Genomic DNA, 12132 nt, shown 5'->3' on the forward strand with positions numbered 1-12132 from the left:
AGTGTCGGAAATGGTCCAGGTGTATTTGAGTGCCGGATGGAAGTTGGTGGTGAAGTGGATGAAGTCAGTCAGTTGTGTGTGGGTGCAGGAGGTGACCCCAAAGCAGTCGTCAATGTAACGGAGGTAGAGGTCGGGAATGGGGCCCTGGTACGTATTGAACAAGGATTGTTCGACGTACCCAACAAAGAGGCAGGCGAGCTGGGGCCCATGCGTGTGCCCGTAGCTATGCCTTGTGTTTGGAGGAAATGGGAGGAGTCAAACGTAAAGTTGTTGAGGATGAGTACCAACTCCGCTAGGGAGAGGAGAGTGTCAGTGGCTGGGTATAGGTTGCTCCTCTGGTCGAGGAAGAACCGGAGGGCTTTGAGGCCATCCTGGTGGGGGATGGAGGTGTAGAGTGACTGGACATCCATGGTGAAGATGAGGGGGTTAGGGGCTAGAGAGTGGAATGCGCGGAGGCGGCGGAGAGTGTCTGAGGTGTCTAGAACATAGGTGGGAAGGGATTTGACCAAGGGGGATAGGATGGAGTCAAGGTATGTGGAGATGAGTTCGGTGGGGCACGAACAAGCAGAGACAATGGGTCTGCCGGGAGAGCCGGGTTTGTGGATTTTGGGGAGAAGGTAAAACCGGACCGTGCGGGGCTGGGGAACGATGAGGTTGGAAGCTTGGTCGGGCAGGGCATGGGAGTTGATGAAGTCGGTGATGGTGCTAGATATGGTGGCCTGGTGCTCGTCAGTGGGGTCAATAGGAGAGTCTGTCAGCTTGATTAAATTATTGCCTCAAAGATAGAAAGCAGCTATTAATGGTGAGTGGCTGTTATTTAGATTTGAAGGGGGGTGCCAGCAGTAGTCAGTTTCCCCTCCCCCCCCCCCCCCCCCCTCCCCCCTCCCTTCCCACCACCCCCAACTCACCATGGCTCAGATTGTCAGATGTACAACCTCTGGTATATTTGACAAATATTGCTGCACAGGTAAAACAATCAAAATGAGGCAATGATGCAGAACTTGGGGCTGTATTAACAGTGAACACTAATTAACCGCCACAAGACATTTATAGGCTATAGATTTTTGCAGACCTGAAATTTAATGCAGAAAAATAATGTCTTTAGCACATGGTATGGGATGGGGAAAGAAGAGGTGTTTACACTGGCCGGCGGACTGGCTTGCGATGCGAATAGGGCTGTTGAGCCAAAACCAAAAAGGCCTAAGGCAGGCAACGCCATTGTAGTGGGAGACTCCATTGTGAGAGGTACGGACAGGGGTTTCTGCGGCAACAGACGGGATGCGAAGATGGTGTGCTGCCTTCCTGGTGCCAGGATCCAGGATGTCACGGACAGAGTGCAGAAAATCCTCAAGGGCGAAGGTGAACATCCGGAAGTGGTAGTGCATGTCGGCACAAACGATGTCGGGAAGAAGGGGATGAATATTCTGCAGCGTGACTTTAAAGAGCTCGGAAAAATGCTGAAAAGCAGGACCTCCAGGGTTGTTATCTCCGGTTTGCTTCCAGTTCCTCGTGCTGGCGAGAGCAGGAACAGGGAGATACGGGACCTGAACGTGTGGCTCAGGAACTGGTGCACGGGGCAGGGATTTAGATTCTTAGATCACTGGGATCTGTTTTGGGGTAAGGGGGAACTGTACAAAAGGGACGGATTGCATCTTAACAGGTGTGGGACCAGCATTCTGGCAGGCAGGTTTGCCACTGCTACACGGGTGGTTTTAAACTGAATAAGGGGGGTGGGGTGTCGAATGGGCTAGTGGAGGATGGAGTTAAAGGGAAAGGGTTTCTTAAATGTGTGAGCGGAGAGACAGAGGGGTGTAAAATGAGGGTAGAAGCAATAGGTAGCAAGGTGAAAAGTAAAAGTGGCAGGCCGGAAAATCCAGGGCAAAAATCAAAAAGGGCCACTTTTCAACAAAATTGTATAAGGGGTAAGAGTGTTGTAAAAACAAGCCTGAAGGCTTTGTGTCTCAATGCAAGGAGCATTCGTAATAAGGTGGATGAGTTGAATGTGCAGATAGCTATTAATGACTATGATATAGTTGGGATCACGGAGACATGGCTCCAGGGTGACCAAGGCTGGGAGCTGAACATCCAGGGATATTCAATATTCAGGAGGGATAGAGAGAAAGGAAAAGGAGGTGGGGTAGCGTTGCTGATTAGAGAGGAGATTAACGCAATGGAAAGGAAGGACATTAGTTTGCAGGATGTGGAATCGGTATGGGTAGAGCTGCGAAACACTAAGGGGCAGAAAACGCTGGTGGGTGTTGTGTACAGGCCACCTAACAGTAGTAGTGAAGTTGGAGATGGTATCAAACAGGAAATTAGAAATGCGTGCGACAAAGGCAAAACCGTTATAATGGGTGACTTCAATCTACATATAGATTGGGTGAATCAAATTGGCAGGGGTGCTGAGGAAGAGGATTTTTTGGAATGTATGCAGGATAGTTATCTAAGTCAACATGTAGAGGAACCAACGAGAGAGCAGGCTATTTTAGACTGGGTATTGAGTAATGAGGAAGGGTTAGTTAGCAGTCTTGTTGTACGTGCCCCCTTGGGCAAGAGTGACCATAATATGGTTGAGTTTTTCATTAGGATGGAGAGTGACATTGTTAATTCAGAAACAATGGTTCTGAACTTAAAGAAAGGTAACTTTGAGGGTATGAGACGTGAATTGGCCAAGATTGACTGGCAATTAATTCTAAAAGGGTTGACGGTGGATATGCAATGGAAGACATTTAAAGACTGCATGGATGAACTACAAAAATTGTTCATCCCAGTTTGGCAAAAGAATAAATCAGGGAAGGTAGTGCATCCGTGGATAACAAGGGAAATCAGGGATAGTATCAAAGCGAAGGATGATGCGTACAAATTAGCCAGAAAAAGCAGCATACCGGAGGACTGGGAGAAATTCAGAGACCAGCAGAGGAGGACAAAGGGCTTAATTAGGAAAGGAAAAATAGATTATGAAAGAAAACTGGCAGGGAACATAAAAACTGACTGCAAAAGTTTTTATAGATGTGTGAAAAGAAAGAGATTAGTTAAAACAAATGTAGGTCCCTTGCAGTCAGAAACAGGTGAGTTGATCATGGGGAACAAGGATATGGCGGACCAATTGAATAACTACTTTGGTTCTGTCTTCACTAAGGAAGACATAAATAATCTGCCGGAAATAGCAGGGGACCGCGGGTCAAAGGAGTTGGAGGAATTGAGTGAAATCCAGGTTAGCCGGGAAGTGGTGTTGGGTAAATTAAATGGATTAAAGGCCGATAAATCCCCAGGGCCAGATAGGCTGCATCCCAGAGTACTTAAGGAAGTAGCTCCAGAAATAGTGGATGCATTAGTAATAATCTTTCAAAACTCTTTAGATTCTGGAGTAGTTCCTGAGGATTGGCGGGTAGCAAACGTAACCCCACTTTTTAAGAAGGGAGGGAGAGAGAAACGGGGAATTACAGACCAGTTAGTCTAACATCGGTAGTGGGGAAACTGCTAGAGTCAGTTATTAAAGATGGGATAGCAGCACATTTGGAAAGTGGTGAAATCATTGGACAAAGCCAGCATGGATTTACAAAAGGTAAATCATGTCTGACGAACAGGAAGCAAAGTGTAGGAGTAAACGGGTCCTTTTCACAATGGCAGGCAGTGACTAGTGGGGTACCGCAAGGCTCAGTGCTGGGACCCCAGCTATTTACAATATATATTAATGATCTGGATGAGGGAATTGAAGGCAATATCTCCAAGTTTGCGGATGACACTAAGCTGGGGGGCAGTGTTAGCTGTGAGGAGGATGCTAGGAGACTGCAAGGTGACTTGGATAGGCTGGGTGAGTGGGCAAATGTTTGGCAGATGCAGTATAATGTGGATAAATGTGAGGATATCCATTTTGGTGGCAAAAACAGGAAAGCAGACTATTATCTAAATGGTGGCCGACTAGGAAAAGGGGAGATGCAGCGAGACCTGGGTGTCATGGTACACCAGTCATTGAAAGTGGGCATGCAGGTGCAGCAGGCAGTGAAGAAAGCGAATGGTATGTTAGCTTTCATAGCAAAAGGATTTGAGTATAGGAGCAGGGAGGTTCTACTGCAGTTGTACAGGGTCTTGGTGAGACCACACCTGGAGTATTGCGTACAGTTTTGGTATCCAAATCTGAGGAAGGACATTATTGCCATAGAGGGAGTGCAGAGAAGGTTCACCAGACAGATTCCTGGGATGTCAGGACTGTCTTATGAAGAAAGACTGGATAGACTTGGTTTATACTCTCTAGAATTTAGGAGATTGAGAGGGGATCTTATAGAAACGTACAAAATTCTTAAGGGGTTGGACAGGCTAGATGCAGGAAGATTGCTCCCGATGTTGGGGAAGTCCAGGACAAGGGGTCACAGCTTAAGGATAAGGGGGAAATCCTTTAAAACTGAGATGAGAAGAACTTTTTTCACACAGAGAGTGGTGAATCTCTGGAACTCCCTGCCACAGAGGGTAGTCGAGGCCAGTTCATTGGCTATATTTAAGAGGGTGTTAGATGTGGCCCTTGTGGCTAAGGGGATCAGTGGGTATGGAGAGAAGGCAGGTACGGGATACTGAGTTGGATGATCAGCCATGATCATATTGAATGGCGGTGCAGGCTCGAAGGGCCGAATGGCCTACTCCTGCACCTAATTTCTATGTTTCTATGTTTCTATGAAACTGACTTATGGCATGATTTCAAAAAGTGTACAGGAGGTGGGGTTCAGATGCGCGGGTCTTTTGTAGTTGCAGGGTATATTGATAAAGCAGATGGAATCTCAGAATTCATAAATAAAGGTATTTGAATACTAAAGTAGAGAATTTATGCTGAGAATAAGAAGGAAAATTGCAGATGAAATAAAACCATAAAATACTGGGAAAATTCAGCAGGTCAGACAGCATCGGTGAAATGAGAAACAATTTGTTTCAGATCCAGGGGCTTTCTTCAGATGTTGCACAATAACTTAATAAAGCTTTGGATAGGACACAACCAGAAGATAGTGACAATTTCTGGTCTCCTTCTTCTGGGATGGCTCGATTGTAATCACGTATTGCCTCTCCGCTGGCTGGATAGCACGCAATAAAAGCTTTTCACTGTACCTCGGTACCCCTGACAATAAACTAAACTAAATTAAATGCAATTGGAAGGATGCAGAGGAGATTCACTAGAATAGTCCCAGGGCTGAGGGATCTTAATTATGTGGATAGATCAGAGAAGTGGGGCTTGTTTTGTTAGGAGCTAAGGAAGTTGAGGAATAATTAATGTTTGAAAGTTTACAAGACTGTGACAACATTATGTGAGATAAACATTATCCCATTAGTTAATTGTACAATTATTAAAGGACTCTAATATTTTGGGCAAAAAGACACATGGGATATGTGGGAAAAACTTTTTTACACAGTGAGAGGAAGCAGAATTGATCACTATTTCCAAAAGGTAAGTAGAAAGGTAGCTGATCAAATGAACTAGAGGAGTTTAGGGAGAATGCAATTGACTGGATTGGCCCAAAAAGAGCTAGCATGAACTCGATGGGCCATATTGTTTCCTTCTGTGCTGTAATGACTCCATAAGTAATATTTACATTCATACAAGACACAAATTAAAATAGTGGCTGGTGCTTACAATTTATTTAGCTTTTATTTCATGGAAAATATTAAGCACTCACAGAAGGTGAAATATATTAACGCAACATTAAACTTGCATTTTCACGTTATAATTAAAAGAAATAATCTAATATCATTAGGCCCATTAGCAAGCATCAGAGAATGTAGAAAGAGAAAGCCCAGTGTTTGAGGTAGTATTTGAGAGTTATTTCAAGCTTGTGTCCCTTTAAGGGATTGGTCATTAAACTTTATAAAAAGTAAATACATTAAAAAAAAATATTTGTGAATGTTTTCTGAACAGTGAATTTTCCTACCACAGTAGACTATTTTCTGAATAGTGAGAGAATCGAGAAATCGGAGGTGCAAAGGGAGTGCTGGTGCAGGATTCCCAAAATGTTAATCTGCAAGTCAAATCGGTAGTGAGGAAGACAAACACAATGCTAGCATTTATTTCAAGAGGGCTAGAATACAAAAAACAAGATGGAATACTGAGGCTTGGTCAGGGTGCATTTGGAGTATTGTGAATAATTTTAGGCACCTGAGGAAGGATGTGCTGGCCCTGGAGAGGATCGGTAGGAGGTTTACAAGAACGATCCCAGGAATTAGTGGGTTAACATATGATGAGCGTTTGACGGCACTGGGCCTGTACATGCTGGAGTTTAGAAGAATGAGGGGGGACCTCATTGAAATGTACAGAATAGTGAAAGGCGGATAGAGTAGATGTGGAGAGGATGTTTCCACTAGTGGTAGAGTCTAGGGCGAGAGGACATACTCAGAATTACAGGACGTTCCTTTAGGTAGGAGGTAAGAAGGAATTTCTTTAGTCAGAGGGTGGTGATTCTGTGGAATTCCTTACCACAGATGGCTGTGGAGGCCAAGTCAATGGATATTTTCAAAGCAGAGATAGATTCTTGTTTGTACGGGTGTCAGAGGTTATGGGGAGAAGGCAAGAGAATGAGGTTAGGAGGGAGAGATAGATCAGCCATGATTGAATGGCGTGGCCAAATCGCCTAATTCTGCTCCTTTCACTTATGAACTATGATGACCTTATGAATTGTTGCCCCACAGCACCAGAGACCTGGGCGCATTCCTGACCTCGGGTGCTCTCGGTGTGGAGTTGCACGTTCTCCCTGTGACCGCATGGGTTTCCTCTGGGTGCTCCGGTTTCCTCCAATACCTTAAAGACATGTGGGTTTGTAGGTTAATGGACTTCAGTAAATAGTCCCTAGTGTATAGGATATAACTAGTGTAATGGGGTCACTGGTTGGCACAGGCTCGGTGGGCCGAAGGGCCTGCTTCCACACTGTCTCTAAATTAATCACTAAGCTTTATGAAATATATGCACTGACTGCACACTTGCAGATGAAATTGTGAATAGGTTCCAATTCCTGTTTTCGCACACGTTATGTAAATTTACAAGAGGGAACAATTGAATATTGTGTGGATCAAGCAGTGTGTTTTGAGTGGAATTTAGATGTGCATGTTTATTATAAAAACCATTGAACAATATCCTTTATTGACTAACTGTGTCTGAAATTAGTGCCAAATCGGTACTATAATTAAGCCATCAAGCCGCAACTTTGAAACAAAAATGTGTAACCTCACGTATTTTAGATGACTGGTGTCATTTTTTTAGGTGACAAGACAGTTTCAAATTCAATTACATTCTTCATGGTGCTATAAATTATTAATGTGGCAAATACCTCTTTCTGGCTGAAAATCAAACATTCCCTAAGTATGGGCAATGGGATCAAAGCCTAAGTGTGAACAAGTGGAACATCAATGTTATGTGGATGAATAACGAGCTGTATGCTAACATGAAACAGTCAGATCTTGTTGTTTATGCCTTTTGGGACCTATCAAAATATTGTCATTCTTATCATCAATTCACCTTATTGAGGTTTGAGACCTCATACAATTTAATGGAGCATTACAGAGCATTCTATTGACAAGAGATTAATAATAATAATAATAAATTGTCGCATCAAGATGGTACACTGTGATACTGCATTAACTTTGTGACATTAAGCCCATAGTGCAGAATCTATAGTTTAAAATATATTAATACGCACACGAGGGTTGCAAACTTTCTCACTCCCAAATAAGGGACAAAATGTCAAAATAAGGGACAAATTCCTGACGACAATTTGTTGACCAAGTCGGCTGTGGCTGGGTGAATGATGAGTTGGCCCAGGTGCTGGACTGCACACAAAGCGCAGCCCACGGGCCAGCTGAGGTGTTTTGGCCCGGGCCGCGCGACATCGCGTGCAAAGTCCGGCACCCTATCCTACTTGATGATCGGCCATGAGAAGAAGGGGTGGTGGTGTTGACGATAAGCGAAGGACCGAAGATCGAGCAGCTGGCAGGGCTGCCGACCGACGGGGCCAAGGGCGTGGCGCTGCTGCTGCACTCCATGGGCCTCACTATGTCAGGACGGGTGATGCGGGGCCGGACACAGCGATCCGACCTGACCGTCCCCTCGACCCAAGTAGTAGCAGACAAATATGGGACAAGGGCGGTCCCGTATGGGACAAACCAATTTAGCCCAATATATGGGATGTCCTGGCTAATACGGGAGAGTTGGCAACCCTAATGCACACTAAGTTAACATGGCTGACCCACAATCTTCTCCTCTGGGGCATTAATTCTGACTGTTATTAATGTGTTCCCTTTTATCTTTGTTTTAATCAGATCTCAATTTCTGTTACCCGATGGTGGTATTGAAGCTTACTTGATGTCAAACTGTGGTGTCTAACCTTAGTAGAATGAGTGATAATGATTAGAGATTCACCAGGAATTCAAGATGTGTTTTTTTTAGGATCAAAAGCAATAAAAAATACAAAACATAGCAAAGATAGACACAAAGTACTAGAGTACCTCAGCAGGTCATGCAGCATCTCATGAGAAAAAGGATGGGTAAAGTTTCAGGTTGGGATCCTTCTTCCAGCTGAAAGTAGAGGGGTGGGAACTGGAGGTAAGAAAAGGCAGACCAAAGCTATGCCAGAAACAGATGACCATGGGTGGAGCCCATAACGGCACATTGTTGGCTGGGGAAGAGGTGATAATGAAGGGATACAAGGATGCGAGCAGTGGAACTAATAGGATGCTAAGGGTAGGATGGGGGAGGGGCAGGGGGAGGGGTAGGTGTGGCGGGTTGGGGCAAGAGAAGAAATGCAGGGGTTACTTGAAATTAGTGAAATCATCGTTCATATTGCTGGATAGTTTGTATATTTTAAATGTTATTTAATATGAGGGGTGATCTTATTGAGATGTATAAGATCATGAGGGGAATAGATAGGGTAGATGCACAATGTAGGGGACTCAAAGACCAGAGGACATAGGTTTAAGGTGTGAGGGGAATGATTTAATAGGAGCCTGAGCGGCAACTTTTGACACTGAGGGTGGTGGGTATATACAATGAGCTGCAAGAGGGGATAGTTGAAGCAAATATTATAACAGAATGTAACACACATTTGGACAAGTACATGGATAGAAAAGGTTTAGAGGATGGTTCAGAGCTGCCGTGGATTTTGAAGCAGCAACAAAGAGAAGCAGGAGAAAGCACTGATTGGCTTTAGCCCGAGTGGGAGGAGAGTTAGAAGTGAGTCAGTGGAGGAAAACAGTTGAAAACTGAGGAATTTGGTTTGTAAATTGGTAAATTAGGCAATTTATCAGTCAATATAATTAAGGCGGCTCTGAGGGAGCGGCCTTGTGAGGGTAGTGCCCTGTGAGTAAAGTGTGAGATTTTGGCTCGAGAGTCTTCGGCGAGGAGGCTGTGGAGAGGAGGCTACCCATAAAGCTCGAGAAGACGGAACACGGTGAACACATGTCGGGGCAGATGAGACAGTGTGAGGCTTGCAGAATGTGGGAGACCAGGGACACGGATCGAGCCTCTGGCTGCTACAGCTGTGGCAAGTGCGTCCAGCTTCAGCTCCTAAAGGACCGTGTTGGGAACTGGAGAAGCAGGTGGATGACCTCAGGGCCATCCGGGAAAACGAGAGTTTCCTGGACTGGACCTACAGTGAGGTAGTCACGCTGAGGATACGGGAAGAACCAAGGTGTGTGATGGAGAGAAAGGGTGGAAATCGTGGAGTGCAGAAGACCAAGGTGGCCGTGCCTAATGAAAACAGGTACGCCCTCTTGGGAACTGCCCGGGGAGACGATGTTTCCAGTCTGAGCGGCGAACACGACGGTGGCTCCAATCCTGGAGATGGGACTCGACCGGCGAGACCGACATCGGGCAGAGCCCTAGTGGTGGGTGACTCCATTGTCCGAGGAGCAGACAGGCGATTCTGTGGCGGCAGATGAGACGCGAGGATGGTCTGTTGCCTCCCTGGTGCCAGGGTTCAGGGTGTCACGAGCCGAATTCTGAACATCCTCGAGAGAGAATGTGAACAGCCGGCAGTAGTTGTGCACGTAGGCACAAACGACATTGGGAAGAAGAGGAAGGAGGTTCTCCAACATGACTTCAGAGAGTTGGGAAGAAGACTGAAAAGCTGGACTTCTAGGGTGGTTATCTCTGGATTGCTTCCAGTACCTCGTGCTAGTGAGGACAGGAACAGGGAGATAGGGGATCTGAATGTGAGGCTGAGGGGCTGGTGCAGGGAGCAAGGATTTAGATTTATAGACCACTGGGATCTCTTCTGGGGTAGGGGTGACCTGTACAAAAGGGACGGGTTACACCTTAACTGGAGGTGACCGACATTCTGGCAGGCAGGTTTACTACAGCTATACGGGTTTAAACTAAATAGTGGGGGGGAGGGATTGACAAATTGGGATTATAAAGATGGAGTTGAAGGGGAAGTGGCTACAGGAAAAATTACAAAAGATTCTCAAATTAATGGGAAGGAAAGCTCGAGTAGGGACAACAGAGTAAGGTCAGGGCCAATTACGAGGGGGGAAGTGAATACGGAGGTCAACGTACTGTATATGAATGCGCGAAGTGTAAGGAATAAAGTGGACGAGCTTGAGGCTCAGTTGGAAACTGGAAAGTATGATGTTGTGGGAATTACAGAGACATGGCTGCAAGAGGGCCAGGGCTGGGAACTGAATATTCAAGGGTATACCTCCTATCGCAAAGACAGACATGTGGGCAGAGGGGGTGCGGTTGCCCTGTTGGTGAGGAATGAAATTCAGTCCCTTGCAAGGGTTTACATTGAAACAGGAGATGTGGAGTCAGTGTGGATAGAACTAAGGAATTGTAAGTGTAAAAATACACTAATGGGACTAATCTGCAGGCCCCCAAACAGTAGCCTGGACATAGGACGCAAGTTGAATCAGGAGTTAAAATTGGCATGGAGTAAAATTAATGCAGTGGTTGTTATGGGAGATTTCAACATGCAGGTAGAGTGGGAAAATCAGGTTGGTACTGGACCCCAAAAAAGGGACTTTGTAGAGTGCCTTCGTGATGGATTATTTGAACAGCTTGTATTGGAGCCTACCAAGGAGATGGCAATTCTGGATTTAGTTTTATGTAATGAACCGGATTTGATAAAGGACCTCGAGGTTAATGAGCCATTAAGAGGCAGTGACCATAACATGGTCAGGTTTAATCTATAATTGGAGAGGGAGAAGAGTAGATCGGAGGTGTCAGTGTTGCAGTTGGATAAAGGGGACTATGGGGCCATGAGAGAGGAGCTGGCCAAAGTTGACTGGAAAGATACACTAGCAGGGATGACAGTGGAACAAAAATGGCAGGTGTTTCTAGGAATAATACAGAAGGTGCAGGATCAGTTCATTTCTAGCAGGAAGAAAGATTCCAAGGGGAAAAAGGGATGACCATGGCTGACAAGGGATGTCAGGGACAGTATAAAAACTAAAGCAAAGAATTACAACAAATGGCAGATGAGTTGAACAAGAACTTCGGTTCTGTCTTCATTAAGGAGGAGACAAACAATCTTCCTGATATAGTAGTGGCCAGAGGATCTGGGGTGACAGAGGAACTGAAGGAAATCCACATTAGGCAGGAAATGGTGTTGGATAGACTGATGGGACTGAAGGCTGGTAAATCCCCAGGGCCTGATGGTCTGCATCCCAGGGTACTTAAGGAAGTGGCTCTAGAAATCGTGGATGCATTGGTGATAATTTCCCAATGTTCTATAGATTCAGGTTCAGTTCCTGTGGATTGGACGGTAGCTAATGTTATCCCACTTTTTGAGAAAGGCAGGAGAGAGAAAACGGGGAATTATAGACCAGTTAACCTGACATCGGTGGTGGGGAAGATGCTGGAGTCAATTATAAAAGATGAGATAGCCGCACATATGGATAGCAGTAACAGGATCGGTCCGAGTCAGCATGGATTTTTGAAGGGGAAATCAAGCTTGACTAATCTTCTGGAATTTTTTGAACTAGGAAAATGGACAAGGGAGAGCCAGTGGATGTAGTGTACCTGGACTTTCAGAAAGCATCTGATAAGATCTCACATAGGAGATTAGTGGGCAAAATTAGGGCACATTGTATTGGGGGGTAGAGTGCTGACATGGATAGAGAAGTGGTTGGCAGACAGAAACAAAGAGTAGGGATTAATGGGTCCCT

The 12132-nt window shown here is 45.4% G+C and overlaps 1 protein-coding gene across 1 annotated transcript in view; it reads left to right on the forward strand.

Moving 5' to 3' along the window:
• LOC116990921 (cadherin-12-like) overlaps window positions 1-12132 on the forward strand; it is an 878073-nt gene that overhangs the window by 170155 nt on the left and 695786 nt on the right. The window lies entirely within an intron of this gene.

Source organism: Amblyraja radiata, chromosome 2 (genome assembly GCF_010909765.2).
Source record: "Amblyraja radiata isolate CabotCenter1 chromosome 2, sAmbRad1.1.pri, whole genome shotgun sequence".
NCBI classification, from domain to species: domain Eukaryota; kingdom Metazoa; phylum Chordata; class Chondrichthyes; order Rajiformes; family Rajidae; genus Amblyraja; species Amblyraja radiata.